Raw genomic sequence first — 16904 nt, forward strand, 5'->3', positions numbered from 1 at the left:
TTTTCTCTACAGCTTATCTTAACGTGCCCACTCTAGGCTGGATCGAGAGAAGCACTAGTGGTGTTGTGAATGCGCCTTCGGCTCTTTGGCCCAGATCTGTGTTTTAGTCTCCCATTTTTAACATTTTATGCTGTATGTTGATTTTTATGATTGTTTTATTGATGCTGATGTTTTATTGTTGGGATATTTGTTTTATTGGTTTATTGCTGTTATTGTATTATTGTGTCGGGCAAGGCCCCATGTAAGCCGCTCTGGGGAGATGGGGCGGGGTATTAAAAATAAAGTTATTATATTATTATTCGGAGATTGTGAATGATAGTGGTGGGATCAGGAGAGGAAGGAAAAACCCTCGTGAGGAGGGCTCATTGGAGGATTTATTTAGGAAAAGGGTCAGGGAGACTGATGGGGAGTCTTTTGAGGAGGATTCATGTGGGGATCCTGAGGTGGAAATGGATGCTGGGGAACAGGTGTTAATGGAGGAATTGGGCACAGACTGGGCACGGGCACCGGAGATGCTTGGGGACAAATCGGGGCCCATGGATACTGCTGATGCTGGGGAAGTTTGGGTGTCTTCAGAAGCAGATCCCACTTGGTCTGCTCGGAGGAGTGAGAGGGGGTCCACAGGTGTGGATAGAGATGGACATGGGCAGGATGATTGGAACTCTGATGAGGAATTAGGAACGCCTGACCCAAGGGCATTAGCTGTGTGGAGTTCTGATTCAGATTAAGAAATTGAGACACCTCCTCTTTGGGCGTGGATAGTTTGGAAGCCCAGGGAGACCTGGATATATTGGGGTTGTTTAGCCATTATACCTTGCATGTGGCAAGGTGTTGCTGGGCGCCATTGGGTTTCCTGTGTGTGTTACTGAAGACTGGACTGGGACTTTGCAACGGATGTAAATTTAATCTGGGTTATTCTGCAACAGAGGGCTTGAATTGTGAGGGTTTTCCTGGACTGCACTGTTATTACTATTTTGTATTAGCTGCTGTTCACCCTTGTTGCTTTGGCTCTCTGTGCCATTTCATGTTGTGACCTTCTTGGATGACTTCAACCTCTTGGACCTTGGACTGGAACTTGACTTGGCTTTGCTTTTCGCTCTCAATCCGTGGCTTGCCGTCGTTCTCTATTCCATGGCTGTCTGCTGTTGCTGACTACTACCTTCACTCCTGATACCAATGCTGTCTGCTTATCCTGACTTCGGACCGGCTTGACGACGTTCTCCCACTTTGCTCCTTTAACTCCTAGCTTGGTGTTTGCTTCTGCAGCAGCTTGGCGCTGCTGGTTTATCCCGACTTCGGACCGGCTTGACGACGCTTTCCCGCTCTGCTCCTTTAACTCTTGGTTTGGTGTACGTTCCAGCAGCAGTTGCTGTGAGCTCGCCAGCGTCTCGCTATTTCGCTGGCTTTGCTGCTCTCAACTGGGAGTTCCTTAGCTCAGTTTGGACATTTGTTTGTTTTGAACTCCTTTTTGTACTTTTGAGTTTTGGGAAAGGTTTGTGGGCTTCAATACTGCTTGCTTTAGTTCATGCCTCCATTTTTCAGCCCATTGTGAACTTTTGGGTCAAGTTCTAGAACTTTAAGTTTCACCTGGATTATATCTCTGGCTAACCCGGATTATTTGCCAGTTCTTGTTTTTTGGGGTTTTTACTGCTTGTTCTACTTAATAACACTGAAAGTTAAGTGTTTTAAGTCTTTTTAGTTTGTTGAGCTATTTTTTGGACTGTTGCTTTAATAAACTCTATTTTGCTCTCTAATTGGTGTCTGACTTTTAACAAGTGGTCTCCTACTGGATGAGGAAAAACCTCCCTTAAGTAGGGAGGGGTGGCGGATGACCTTGAAGACCAGAGAAAAGTTCATACTTGTCTAGGCTATTTAGTTACACATGAGACAATGCATTCAGATGTTGTGTGATGCTTTATATATTGAATCATATTCCGAAGTGTAGTCTGAATTCTTGTTTGTATGCAAGGAGTTTGCAGACATTTACATACATATTTCCTTTCCTTCAGATCATGTCTGCCTCTGCTATTTCTCATTGTAAGTGCCTAAACAACCTTGATTCATTTTGATATATCTGTGGTAGTTTCATCATTCCCAGTCAAAGGACAAACATCAGTGCATTTTTCACACAAGTCTATTTTGCATATTTCAAAGCAAAACTGTGATCAAGATAAGTTTTGGGTCTGTCACAAGGTGTGCAAAGCAGTGCATTTACAGATGTGGACAAAGGGAACACCTGATAAATTGCAATTTTGTATACCTACGGTTTGACAAGAGCTCGGAGAACATGCATGGGACAGTTACTTTTGTATCATGAAAATGTCATGATATAACAAGAAAAATAATGTAAAATAGAGTATCTTAGTCTAGCATCAGCTTAAACATTCCAGGAAAAGCTATAAGCATACATTTTATCTTCATATGTATATTTGGTAGTAGAACTTTATTACTTGTACATGATTTGACTTATAGTAATAATGTATAGCTTTTGTGTGTATAAAATGACTCTAAATAAATAGTATATTCAAGAAATGTTTTCTTTATTTTCCTTTGTATGCACATTTTGTATGATTTTTGGGGCAAAAGGAGGGTATTTTGTACCTTAAAAAGTTGATGTGATAGAAAAAAACATTTTTGAATTCAGATGTCAAAAGTCCTCTGCCTTCCCACATAGTTTCCCTGTCTATCCCTGTTACCTCTTTGCCTCCTCTTCCGTTCTTCAATGAGTAGTCAGGTGTACACCCAACCCCTCTGGGTTCTGCTGCTGCAATGCTGCCACAGAGTCCCATGGACTCCCATCAGAAGTAGCTCTGTATCATGTGATGCACTGCATGGGACTTCGTGTCAGCAGCAGAGAGAGTGGGGGAAAGATGTTACTTCCTAGCTGCTGATAAGGTCAAAAGAGCTATTGAACAAAGATAGGGAGAAGGAAGAAAGGAAAGAGAGGAAAGATTCACTAACAGAAGAGCTTAATCTGAAGGATATAATGAGAGAGATTCTAAAAATATAAACAGAAGTACAAAAATGCAAGTGATAGACAACACAACATAATTAAAGAAGAAATGTCAGAAATGAAGAAAGAATTAAAAGAGGAATTACAACTGATCATGAAAGAAGAACTAAAAAGGTGCAAAAAAAGATATTGAGATATTAAAACAAGGTAACAAGGACAATTCCAAAGAAAATATGCTCCTTCAAAGGGGAAAAAAATCTATACAATGGAGAAAACAGTGACCATACTCAAACAACTTCTAACTTTGTTTCTAACAAGAGATGTTAGAAGCAAAAGAAAAAGAATACTAATTGAGCTTTAGAAATATACAAGAGGAAGACAAGAAAAATATTAGAGAAATAATAGTCAAAATTTATTTTATTTATTTATTTCCAATATTTCTACTCCACCCTTCTCCCCGAGGGGACTCAGGGCGGCTTACACAACTGGTAGGATCACTACCAGTACATCATAATACAATAAAATAAGAATAAAACAGTTAAAATAATTAAATAACATAGTAAAATACAATATATAAAAATTTAAAACAATGCACATCGCTCAAAGAACATTAGGGCACATCGCTCAAAGAACACTAGAAGAGACAAATGGCAACATTGTCAGGGTCTTCAGAGTATAAACAAATTATGCTAGATGCTTCAATACACTGTGAGACGTGATTGTCTGTTTTGGAAGGAAAAATATACGAGATGAAATTCTAAAGGAAAATGCTACGACACCAACAGTTTACAAGGGTAACAAAATAGTAATATTAAAAGAACATCCAACAACAGTACTTGAAAGAAGGCAAAAATATTTCTTTTTAATAGATGTACTAAAGAATAAGAATATAAGATTTAAATGGGAAAAAAGAGAGAGATGAATGGTGATTTGGGAGGGCACGAAACACTGGCTAACATCCGAACACAAAGCAAAAACATTCTACGATAAATATCTTAGAGATGGAGAGGGAAAACAAAACAAGAAAGAGACCCAACAAAAAGGCAAAAAATACGATGAAATGATGGAATGCTATAACCAAGAAGGAAACTGGAGAAGACAAAATAAAAGATTTAGAGAAAAATCCCCAAAGACTACACAGAATTAATGGACATGGCAGGGGCGTATCCGAACCCAGATAGCGACAAAGAAATAGTAGAAGAAAATAGCACAGAGAATTCAATTACTTTCAAACAATGAGATTGGACTGAACAGCCCAAATAAAAGAAAAAGATTATGTCATCAACTTTAAAAAGGACTCTACAATGTTATTTTTTTTTGCAAGAAACACACATTACACACAAACATGTTACACATCTAGTACAGAAAAACCTAGGCAAAACATACTGTGCTTCGAGCACAAAAAAAAAAGAGGCGTAGTAACATATGTAAATGAAAAAATCCCATCTAAACAAGTCTTTAAAGATCAAGAGGGCATAATGTTGGGAATTATCCTTGAAGTGGGTGGTAAGAAAAACTTACTTTGTAACATTTATGCTCCAAATGGGACAAAGACTATAATAATAATAATAATAATAATAATAATAATAATAATAATAATAATAATAATAATCTTTATTTATATACCGCCCTATCTCCCGGATGGAACTCAGTCATAAAAACAACACAAACATTACATAACAACATAATAACACATTATTAAACAAAGTAAAATAATACAATTATAACAATAAATGACACTTACATGACCAGATCAAGGGGACGGGAACCATAAACCCAATATATTAAAATGCATCATTTTAGGCTAGGGAAATCTTGTGCAATATATTCAGGCCCAGAAATTGGCGGTAGTCCAATGTAATTACTCAAAAACCTGCCGACACCACCAGGTCTTCAGTTCCTTACGGAAATTGGATAATGTAGGGGATTGCCTGATCTCTTTTGGCAGTGCATTCCAGAGCCGGGGGGCCACTGCCGAGAAGGCTCGTCCCCTCATCCCCACCAGCCGCACTTGAGACGGTGGTGGGAGCGCGAGAAGAGCCTCCCCGGATGATCTCAAGGTCCGCACTGGCTCATTGGAGGAAATGCGATCACGGAGATAGGTAGGGCCCGAGCCGTATAGGGCTTTATAGGTCAAAACCTGCACCTTGAACTGGGCCCGGCAGTTTATCGGCAACCAGTGGAGCTGCTTTAATAGGGCCATTGTGTGCTCCCTATAGCCGGCTCCAGTTAGAAATCTGGCTGCCGATCTTTGAACCAGTTGGAGTTTCCGGGCCGTCTTCAGGGGCAGCCCCACATAGAGAGCATTGCAGTAATCTAGTCTGGATGTAACTAAGGCATTTACCACTGTGGCCAAGTCAGACTTCTCGAGGTATGGTCGCAGCTGGCGCACAAGTTTTAAATGTGCAAACGCCCTCCCGGCCACCGCCGACACCTGGGCATCAAGTGCCAGAGATGAATCCAGGAGGACCCCCAGACTGCGGACCTGCGCCTTCAGGGGGAGTGCAACCCCATCGAGCACAGGTTGCCACCCAATACCCCGATTGGTCCCACGACTGACCAGGAGGGCCTCTGTCTTGTCTGGATTAAGCTTCAACTTGTTAGCCCTCATCCAGTTTGACACAGCTGCCAGGCACCGGTTTAGGGTCTGAGCAGCTTCCTTGGAGTTTGGTGGAAAAGAGTAGTAGAGTTGGGTGTCATCTGCGTAAAGATGGCACCAAACTCCAAAACCCCAGATGACCTCACCCAGCAGTTTTATGTAGATGTTGAAAAGCATGGGGGAGAGAATGGAACCTTGCGGGACCCCAAAGGTCAAAGGCCAGGGGTCCCCCAGCTTCACCATCTGGGTACGATCCCCCAGGAAGGAGCGGAGCCACTGCAAAGCAATGCCCCCAAGACCCATTCCTGAGAGCCGCCCCAGAAGGATACCATGGTTGATGGTATCGAAAGCCGCTGAGATGTTCAGGAGAACCAGAAGGGATGCACTCCCCCTATCTAGTTCTCTGTGGAGGTCATCCACCAAGGCGACTAAAGCCGTTTCAATCCCATGACCAGGCCTGAAGCCAGACTGTGACGAATCCAGATAATCGGTCTCATCCAAGAATTCCTGGAGCTAAATTCTAGGCTTGTCCGATCGATGGAAAAAATGTTTCAATTCTCGTTTCTAAAGTAGGGGGTGCCGGCTCTTCGATATAGAAATTATTTCTTAATTTTTCACCCAAAATTTTCGGATATTTCTGAAAATTCGTAATGTTTCTAAAATGTTTCTAATCATGTCTCCTATGATTTTTGGCAAATTTTCATAACTTTTTATAATACACTATTTTTCAATATTTGAAGAAACCTGTTCCTGGTTTGAAAGTCTTATTTCCTGATCAATTGGGTTCTTATCACTGTAAAAGTCCCTCTTCTACTTGTGTAGACTTTGGATTAGAAATGCAGCACATGCCAAGCAATGCCTTGACAGGATTGGCAACGTCCTTTGGAAACTATAAATTGCTGTGGACCCTCTATTGAATCAAATCAATGTCTGACTTTGTGATTGCAGAAATAAAACTCAGCCCAAGGCTTGGGATTACAAATGGAGCGTGAGGGAGGCAATGCCTTGGCGGGTGCCCCACGTCCTTTGGAAACTATTTCTTCCAATGTACCCTTTAGGTTTGAAAACAATGTGTGTCTTTGTGATTGCTGCAATAACACTCAGCCTGGGGGCTTGGGATTACAAACGGAGCGGGAGGGAAGCAATGCACTTGCAGGAATGCAGATGTCCTTTGGAAACTATTTCTTCCAATGTACCCTTTAGGTTTGAAAACAATGTGTGTCTTTGTGATTGCTGCAATAACACTCAGCCCGGGGGCTTGGGATTACAAACGGAGCGGGAGGGAAGCAATTCACTTGCAGGAACGCAGACGTCCTTTGGAAACTATTATTTTCAAGTCCCCCCCCTTTCAGGATTGCAAAGGAGGGCTGATGTGGTGATTGCTAAATTCCAAAAAAGAAAACAGAAAGGCAAAAGGTCTCCCTCAGGAGTAGATGGAAAGCACCCCAAGCTCAGCACTAGCAGGGACGCAGACGTCCTTTGGAAAAAAAAAGTTCCCTAAAGCCAGCCACAGCAAGGACTCTGCCCCAAGCCCTCAGCCAATTTCCCCCCAAAAAAACACAATATCGAACCAGCAGCAACAGAAACACTCTACCCCCAGTTAGCCCTCTCTCCCCCAAACAAGCAAGCAGCAGCTTCCCAGCGTGCGCCAAACACCCTCTCTCCTCGGTATCCCAACCCAGAATGGCTTGGGTCAGCTGCGGTTGGGGATTTTTATAGAGATCCTCCACATGGACACAGAGGACCCACCTTTGGCAGCCATCGTGGAAGACTCTGATTGGCCAGGGAGCGGCCATGTTAGGCTGCACTAGGCTCCCATTCATGTTAGGTTGCAGAAACAAAAAAATAAAAATAATAATTTTAAAAAAATATTAAAAAAACTTTGGAAGGAAAAAAATTAACGAAAATTTTAAGATACAATTAGAGAATGGGCCAACGATGGTTCGAATTACATTGCCAGTTGCGCCCAGGGAAAACGTTTCAATACTCGTTTCAAAAAACGAGAACAAACCAAAATAATTACGAAACGAGAAACATAACGAATATTTGGACAACCCTACTAAATTCATTAAAGCAATTATATGCAAAAATATTGGAACAAGAATATGATGAACTTGTCATACTGGGAAATTTTAATGGATTACTTGACAAAAGTTTACACAGAACAAAAAAAAACCTAAAAATATAAAGGTACCTTCAACGGGAGAACTCCCAAGAATTTTCAAAATATTTAAGAAGGAATTAGGCCTATGCAATATTTGGAGACATTACCATAAAAATGATAGAGATTATACATTCTTCTCTGAACATCACCAGTCATGGTTGCAAATCGACATGGTATGTGGACAAAAGGGTTATTGGCAAAAGAAACTAAATCAAGAATGTTTTCGAGAATAAACTCAGACTATGGTATACTATGCCTTTAAGCCACACTATCTGGTTGTTACACCTGCAAAGTATTTAAACTACTGATGGTATGGGATATAATGCTTGTGTAGCCAAAGCATCAAGAGTAGCTTTCCTGGTGCTTGAATAAACACCTTTACTACAGGACTCTGCTGGCTGGTGAGTTTGTTATATACGAAGAATACTACACCGACCATGCACCACTAGAAATAATAATAAAAAAATCAGGAAACAGAAATAGGATATTTAGATGGTGGCCGAATGAGAATCTTATGAAAGGGCAAGAAGACCAAAAGAAAAATAAAAGAATATTAAGTGAATATTTCAGACTCAACACAGAAAAGGACACACCGATAGATATAATTTGGGATGCAGGCAAGGCCTACATGAGAGGTCTTCTTAAACAACAAAATACCATAAGAATGAAAAGAAAAAAACTAGAGTCCAAGCAGATAGAAAATAAAATTGCAGAAACGTAAATAAAACTAAAGAGAAACCCCAAAGATAAAAAAATTACAACTACAGCTAGATAATCAAATGAATACTAAACAACTAGAAGAAATAGAGAAAAAACTTAAATTTATAACGTAACAACACTTCAAAAATGCAAACAAGATTGGATGATTAGCATGGAAAGTGACAAAAAAGAAACACAAACAATATACTACAGAATAGAAGAAGATGGGAAAACTTAACTCCAACAAAGAGAAATAGGAAAACAATTTATCAACTATTATAAGCAATTATATGCAGATGAGAAAATTCCAAAGGAAAAAAATAATACAATATATAAACAAGATATAAATAAAATTACGGAAGAGCAAAGTGAACTGTTAAATAAGAGAATTATGGAAGAGGACATACAAAAAGCAATCAAAAACCTACCCAATAAGAAAACACCAGGGCCAGATGGTTTCACATCAACATACTATAAAGTCTTTGTAGATATACTAACAACATTTTTAAAGAAAGTAACAGACAGAGCATTGGAGGAGAGAAAAATACCAAACTCATGGAAACCTGCAAACATAACATTAATACCGAAAGAAAATACTGACAATACAAAGATTAAAAACTTTAGGCCCATATCACTTCTCAATACTGATTATAAAATTTTCACGAGCATACTGGCAGCTAGATTAAAAGAAGTATTAATAAATAGGATAGGCCAAGATCAAACAGGATTCTTACCGGGATGCCATATAAAAGATAATATCAGGACTATCATAAACACAATCTAATATTACAACAGGAACATACAAAAAGAAGTAGGCTTTCTCTTCCTTGATGCAGAGAAAGCCTTCAATAAGGTTAATTGGAATTTCATAATAGAATTGTTGAAGGAGATGGAACCAGGTACTACTTTATAAACGCTATTAAAGCAATTTTATTCACAGCATTTTGCAAATATTATAATTAATGGTCAAACAACTAAAGAAATCAGCTTAAACAAGGGAACAAGACAGAGATGCCCCTTATCGCCACTGATTTTTATTATGACTTTGGAAATCATGTTAGCAAGAATAAGAAAAAAATGAAGACCTAAAAGGACTGAGGGTTAAAAAAAACTGTTATAAAAGATGTGCATTTGCGGACAACATGGTATGGAAATGGAAAAGTATCAATAGAAAAAAATCAGAAATCATTTGACAAGGGCCTATTAATCAAAATATGGGATAAATAGAAGGATAGACTGTACACAAAACCCCCTATGTGGTTTTCACCAAACGAGGCAAATCATAGAAGAGAGCATCCCAGCGAAAAGTGGATAACCTATAAACAACTGTTAACAATCAGGAACCAAGAGATAAAATTAAAATCACAAGAACAGATAAGAGAAATAGACCCCACCATAAATTGGCTTAAATATTGGCAGATCATGAAGAATATAAGGAAGATAAAAAGAAAGGATTTAAAATAGAAGAGAAGTTTTGGGATAAAATTTTGAAAATAGACAACAAATTAATAAAAATATTATACAAGCAATTACTTACTTGGACAATGGAGGAAGAACAAGTAAAAGAAGTCATGATAAAACCGGGCAAGGAAGTTGGCCATACAATCAGTATGAGACAGTGGAAGAAGATCTGGACTAAAAAGCTCAGGTATGCATACACAGCTGAGATCAGAGAGAATTGGTACAAAATCTTCTATATGTGGTACCTGATGCCGAATAAAATAGCCAAATATAACAATGGGAAGACAGATGGAATATTGATATTGATGTTTTATTGTTGGTATAATTGTTTTATCATTTTATTGTTGTATGTTTCGGGCTTGGTCCCCATGTAAGCCGCTCTAAGTCCCCATAAAGTTGTTGTTGTTGTTGATGGAAGATGCTGGATGAAGCACCGGAACATTCATACATATGTAGTGGGAATGCTAAAAAGTGAAGAAATTTTGGTACGAAGTAAATAAAAAATGGGGAAAATCTTACAAAACCAACTAGAATTTAAACCCGAATGTTTGTTGTTGGGAATCAATGACCTACATGCGGACCAAAACGCAGATAGGATTATATTTTATCTCACTACTGCAGCAAGAATAACTCTGCCCCAGATCTGGAAAACAAAATAAATACCCACTATTGAAAAATGGATGACAATGATAGATATAATGAATATGGACTTACTAACGCAAAAACTGGCTCCAAACAGAGCACCAGCCAATAGAACAGATTGGAAAATACTGATAAGACTACTTACAAAAGGAAAAAAAAATACTATATATACAAAATTTGATTAAAGAGAGCCCCAATGCGAAGTCTAAGTAGGATATAGTTAGCTATACAAAGATAATGGATAAATTCAAAGAAAAAGAGAAAAGAGATGCTCAGGGGATCTGGAAGTAATATAAAAAAGTTCCGCAACTTTTATCAATTCTTACTCTCTATATGGGCAGGATTCTTCTTTTTTTCTTTTTTCTTTTCCTCTTTTTTTTTTTTTGCTTTTCCTTTCTCACTTTCCTACTTTCACTAAAAATTATTGTTCACCCACTTTTATTGTACTAGGAAAATCAATACTTGATATTAGATGTATTTGGAACAAAGGTTGCTTGCAAATCTTCAATAAAATGATGATAAAAAAGAGCTGTTGAACTTTCAAAAGTGAAATATTCTAATGCAAAAAAATTGTTAGCAGGTATCACTGTCTATTAGAAGCTGATAATTCGTGGGTGACCTATCAACATGTCTCAGAATACATAGTTAAGTTTCATGCCATTACATAGTTAAGTTTCATGCCATTCTGAAAGGCACAGACACCTCTCTGTTAGCCTGCATGGAAATCGCCTTTCTTGATATGAAACTTATTATTACCATTATCTGGTTGTCTATTAATAGGGTGAGAAAAGCCATGTCTGTGAAGTCGTTTGTTAATTGTTCATTTTAAAACTTTTATTCTGCAAGATTCTGTGGAGTTATTGTCTGAGACATCCACAAACCAGCAAACCCAAGCACTGATCTTATAAGCACAGTGGATACAATCTGCTCATTTTAGAGTTGTTTGGGGCCTCACTTTGGGAGAAAGGCAGCATACAAATGTGATAAGAAATATATTATAATAGTTAATTAATAAGGCATTTGAAGCCTCCACTCAGACTCCTCCCCCTCCCAATCCCCCAACAAGATAATGAGTATTCCCTTCCCACTGTCAATGAGGAAGTGATAATAATACTGACCAATCTCAGTTTTTACTGGAGCACCAGCATCCCTATCTTTCCTTCTAGGTAGAGCAGCCACCACAGCATTCTCCCTACAGACTCTGTGGGAAGGAGATTAATGAAAGGATCCAAAATGGGGGAGGATCATCATGACTGTGGGGAGAGCAAAAGTGAAAGATGATCATAATTATATATATAGTGAAAAGATGTAAGTTTGCGGGTGGGTATTTATGTACTATGTACTATGTTTGTGGATGATTTCCAAGACAGCTCCCACTTCCAAGAGAGCACTGTGACTTCTACCAATGATGACTCTGGACCAAACTTGGCACACATACCTAACATGACCAACTTTAAAAATGGTGGGGCTTAGAGGGTACTAACCTTGGAGACAGGGAATTATGGTTCATCCACATTCACACACCCTTGTGCACCCAAAACAATGATTGATCTGGATCAATTTTGAATTCTGGCATGGTTTGGGGGGAATTCACCCATGATGTGGGGAGTTGTAGTTCACCCCTGTCTTTATGTATGTATATTTGTGGCCTATTTTCAAGATGGCTCCTACTTCCAGATAGCACTGTGATCCCAAGCAACAACAAATCTTGACCAATCTTGGCACACAGACACCCCATGATCAACACAAAATAATGGAGGAGTTTGGGGAAAATTGACTCAGGGGTGATGGTAATTGCAGTTCACCCTCATCCAGGGAGCACTATGAACCCCATTGCGCAGACTTTACTTCAATTGGGATTGGTTTAATCTAATTACGAAGACTCAATCCCGACACTGCCACCAATTGCGCTGGTGCTAAAGCTAATTGGGAAGACTCAAGCCAATTGTAATGGTATCAAAGCAAATTGTAAATGCAGTTTCCACTGCTGAGGGGATTTTTGAATCTTTTAATCCCTCTAGATTATATATATATATTACCTTTATATGAGGGGAAGGATTACAGGGGGTGATCCTTATTTCAAGATCCCAGCCTCTGTCTCTGTAGTTAGGGATTTCTGTGTTGTTGTTCCCTTTCTGAGGTAACTGTGACTATTACTCTTCCCCAATTAGGTGATTTATTAAGGTAACTGCCACCAACGTAAGGCTTTTGAATTATCACCGATGAAATTTGGCTCCACAGATGCAGATGAGATGTAATGAGTCAGTTGTTAGCAAAGAACAACAAGTTTATTGCGTACAAAGCTTATGGTTGCAGGTTGATTGATTTACTTATGGAACTTTAGATAAACAAGTAGTTTAATAACTCTTATAACCACCACAACAGTAGTCTCTGGTGTAATTCCACTCTCACTCTCCTACTGATGATATAAATTGTAGTGAACTCTAACCTCAGCTGAGCTCCTTAGTGAACAATGTCCCAACTACAATAAAAGCTTTTAATTTGATCTACTACCGATCAAATTCCTGATCACTAGTCCTTCCCAACTAGAGATCTTGACTAGGCTCCCTTTAGTCTGCCTTGACTAAAGATTTTTGGCCAGGCCTGACTCCTCAGCCCTTCTTGACTGAAAAGCCTCCCACCACGCACTCCCCGGCTTCTTTTTTTTAACTCCCACTTTTTCCTTTTCTTGGCTCCGCCCACTTCTCCCTCTGGTGAGCTAGCCAGCTCCATCTCCTTGGTAACAGCACTACTGTGGATTGAAACAAGATGGCTTCTGTTTCAGCTACTGTGTCAACTAAACACAAATACATACTCTAACAGTTAAAATTAAACATAATAACTATGACTTCTCCACACCCATCAATGATGGATCTGGACCAGAACTGGAACATTGCCCCTCCAAACCTTAAAGACTGGTGGAGTTTTCAGGGAATTCTACCCAAGGTGATGAGAGTTGCAGGTTGCCCATATCTAGAAAGCTATCTGAACTTCACCGATGATGGATTTGGACCAAACTTGGCAAACATATAATTTACAACCAAATTTATATACTGGCTGGGTTTGTGGGCAATAGCAGATGATGATGGGAGAAGTAGGTTACTCACAGCCTTATGCATTTTCTAATGCAACTAATCATAAAATCAAAACAAACAATTACTTTTTCACATGTTTATACTTATTAAATCTCTAATCTAATCTAAGCTAACAGGAGAATAAAAATGGAAAAGAGAGGGATTCTGGGTTCTATTCCTCTGCCAGAAAACAAAGTATGATCATCTGACCTACCCCATTTGAATAAGAAGTTCCCTCCAACAGGAAGGAAGACTAAAGGTAAATGGTTCCGCAAAGACCAAGGACTCTAAGGGGTTCTCCATCCATGGCCTGCATGGAGATCACATCAACAGATGTAACTGGCCTTCTTCAGACATTATTGTAGAAATTTCAGCTAGGACCACAGATATGGAGGTCCATTCCCAGGCAACTTCTGCTACACTAGATCAGCCCAGATTAAGACCAAGCAGTCCAGGTTGAAGGCAAAGCTACAGAGGTTTATTATGATTTGGCAAATAGGATGCAAGTACAAGCAATACACTTCAAAAGGTAGAAACACAAATTCACAGAAACCTATATGATGTTTTATACAGTTTTGACAGTTATTCAGACGTCCAACTCCCTCCCCTGATTAGCTGGAAAGGGAAGCAGGCTAGGATCTGTGCTGGGATTGCCCAAGGGTTCCCCTGATGTCACAGTCTGCAGGAGGAGATTCTCAAAATGGGAAGAAAGACAGCTGGTAGTTGGACAGTTTGAAGGACCAATCCATTGTAGAGATTCCCCCCGGGAAGGTGTGAACCTACAGGAAATGATGATGTTGATATTGTTGCACCCCTAGGCTGTGTAGGCCCCTCAAAACCACACTGGAGACCTAGAATATAAGCAAGCAAGCTGTTTATTGAAGATTATATGCAAGCAATAGCAAATTAAAGTTCAGAGTCAATAAAATGGTTTTAAATCCACACAAAGTACTTTAAAATCTTATTATTATTATTATTATTATTATTATTATTATTATTATTATTATTATTTTATTTTATACCCCGCCTCATCACCCCGAGGGGACTTGGGGCGGCTTACACGGGGACAAGCCCAGGCAACAAGCAATATAAAACAACAATAAAAATAAATCATAAGCAAATAAAATCACATATACCAATAAACAATAAGCACACTTTGATAAAATCCTGGGTTGGCTCCTAAAAGAGGTAGTGGGCCAGAAAAGTGCAAATAGTTTTGTATGGTACAAATTAAGAAAGAGGTAGGTACCAGGGACTATTGTCCCATTAAGGTGCTGGAGGAGGCATCACCTAAAGACTATGTATGGCTAAGGAGTAAAAATGCTATAAAAAATAGAATAGACATACAGGGCAATCTCAAACTAAGGAAATCAGTCATCAAAAGCCTGTTGGAAGAGCCACGTTTTCAGGCTCTTCCAAAAAATAAGGAGGGTAGGGGCCTGCCTAATCTCCCTGGGGAGAGAGTTCCAGAGTTGGGGGCCACTATAGAGAATGCCCTCTCCCTTGTGCCCACCAACCATGATTGCGAGGGTGGTGGGATCGAGAGGAGGGCCTCCCCTGATTAACGGAGAGACCGTGCAGGTTCATAGGGGGAAATATGGTCACGAAGGTAGGTGGGTCCCAAACCATTTAGGGCTTTATAGGTGATAACCTGCACATTGAATTGGGCTTGGAAAATGGTCGATGATATTGAAAACCACTGAGATGTCCAAGAGAACCAGTAGGGTCATACTCCCCCTGTCCAGTTCTCTGTGGAGGCCATCTACCAAGGTGACCAAAGCCGTCTCAGTACTATACAACCGGACTGCGATTGGTCCAGAAAATCAGTATCTTCCAAGAATCCCTGGAGCTGAGAGGCATCCACCCGCTCCAAGACCTTGCCCAAGAAAGGGAGGTTAGAGATTGGTCTGAAGTTACTTAAAACGGTGGAATCGTTCTTCAGAACTGGCCTCACTATGGCTTGTTTGAGGTGAGATGGAAATTTACCCTGCTCCATAGAGGCATTAATTATCCTCACAAACCAATCTGCTAACCCACCACTGGCCTGTTTTAAAAGCCAGAAAGGGCAAGGATCAAAGGCACAGGTGGTCGCCCTCACTACTCCAAGGATCTTGTCCACGTCATCAGGTTGCCCAAGCTGAAATGAATCCCACAAACTCAAACAGACAGATGCCTCGGTTACCTCCTCTGGCATTGCATCAAGGCCAGCATCCAAGTTGGAACGAATCTGAACGACTTTGTCTGCAAAATGGTGAGCGAACTTGCTACACCGAGTTGCCAAGTCGTCAGGTGCCCCCCCAACCTCAGGAGGGTGGAGGAGCTCCCCGGCGACCCGAAACAACTCTGACGGTCTATTCATTGTAGACGCGATGCGGGCAGTCGTGAAAACTTTCCTGGCTGCCTGCAACGCCACGGAGTAGGCCTTAATGGCGGCTCTAGCCCGTATTCAGTCAGAGACATCATGAGATGTTCACCAGCAGCACTCTAGTCTCCTTCTCACGCATTTCATCTCTGCCAGCTCCCCGGTAAACTAGAGTGCTGAAGAGACTCTGCGCAACAAGAGGGGACGTTCAGGGGCGATGCCCTGGTAATCTCACTATTATAGCAATCAACCAAGGCATTGACAGGATCATCAGCCTCCTGGGGCGGACCATCTTAATGGGTCCCCCACCCCTGCGGAGGTTTAAGGTCACAGTGAGTCTTAAACTGATCAGATAATGGTCGGACCATGACAATGGAAGAATAATTTGCTCTTCCACCCCAACCAAACCGTTGCTTGCAACAAAAACTAGGTTGAGTGTATGTCCAGCTTGATGAGTGGGACCCAATATTACTTGGGACAGTCCCATGGTCATCATGGCTGCCATGAATTCTTGAGCTGCACCTGTTAAGGTGGCCTCAGCATGAATGTTGAAGTCACCCAGCACAATCAATCACCGGGAGCCCAACACCACGCTAGAGACCACCTCTGCCAGCTCAGACAGGGAGACTGCTGTGTTGAGGGGTTGACAGTACACTAGCAGAATCCCCAAACTGTCCCGGTTACTCACCTTCAAGTGGACGCACTCAAACCCAGCAGATTGTGAAACGGGGCGTCTGACCAGGGCGATGGACTGGCGAAAGATCACCGCAATCCCACCTCCCCACCCTCCAGGCCTGGCCTGCTGATGCACCATGAAACCCGGAGGACAAAGCTGAGTAAGATTTACCCCACCCAGCTCATCCAGCCAGATCTCGGTGATGCATGCCAGATCTGCCCACTCATCCAGGATTAAATCCTGGATGACTGATGATTTACCGTTGATGTATCTG

Source organism: Anolis carolinensis, chromosome 3, assembly GCF_035594765.1.
Source record: "Anolis carolinensis isolate JA03-04 chromosome 3, rAnoCar3.1.pri, whole genome shotgun sequence".
Lineage (NCBI taxonomy): Eukaryota > Metazoa > Chordata > Lepidosauria > Squamata > Dactyloidae > Anolis > Anolis carolinensis.